At 24.1% G+C, this 464-nt stretch overlaps 1 protein-coding gene across 1 annotated transcript in view; it reads right to left on the reverse strand.

The window, feature by feature from the left end:
* The window catches only part of LOC107671241 (transmembrane channel-like protein 6), a gene marked incomplete at its 5' end in the record, with an annotated part of 24,797 nt that overhangs the window by 9,022 nt on the left and 15,311 nt on the right, over positions 1–464 (reverse strand). The window lies entirely within an intron of this gene.

Here is a 464-nt window from a genome sequence, read left to right on the forward strand (position 1 = left end):
AAAGCTGAATTTTCAGCATCATTACTCCAGTCTTCAGTGTCACATGATCTTCAGAAATCATTCTAATCTGATGATTTATTATCAACATTGAAAACAGTTGTGTATGCTTAATTTTTTATTTATTTATTTTTATTTATTGGAAACTGCGATACTTTTTTCAGGATTCTTTGATGATTAAAAAGTTCAAAAGAACAGCATTTATTCAAAATATAAATCTTATCTAATAATATAAATCTTTGCTATCACTTCTTAACAATTTAAAACATCCTTGCTGAATAAAAGTTTTAATTTCTTAAAAAAATTAATAATAATAATAAAAATTTACTGACCCCAAACTTTTGAACGCCAGTGTATATTGTTAGAAAAGATTTATATTTTAAATAAATGCTCTTCTTTTTAACTTATTATTCATCAAAGAATCCGGAAAAAAGTATCACAGATTCCAAAAAAATATTAAGCAGCAC

Source organism: Sinocyclocheilus anshuiensis, unplaced genomic scaffold (assembly GCF_001515605.1).
Source record: "Sinocyclocheilus anshuiensis isolate Anshui unplaced genomic scaffold, SAMN03320099.WGS_v1.1 scaffold2670, whole genome shotgun sequence".
In the NCBI taxonomy this organism is placed as follows: Eukaryota; Metazoa; Chordata; class Actinopteri; order Cypriniformes; family Cyprinidae; genus Sinocyclocheilus; species Sinocyclocheilus anshuiensis.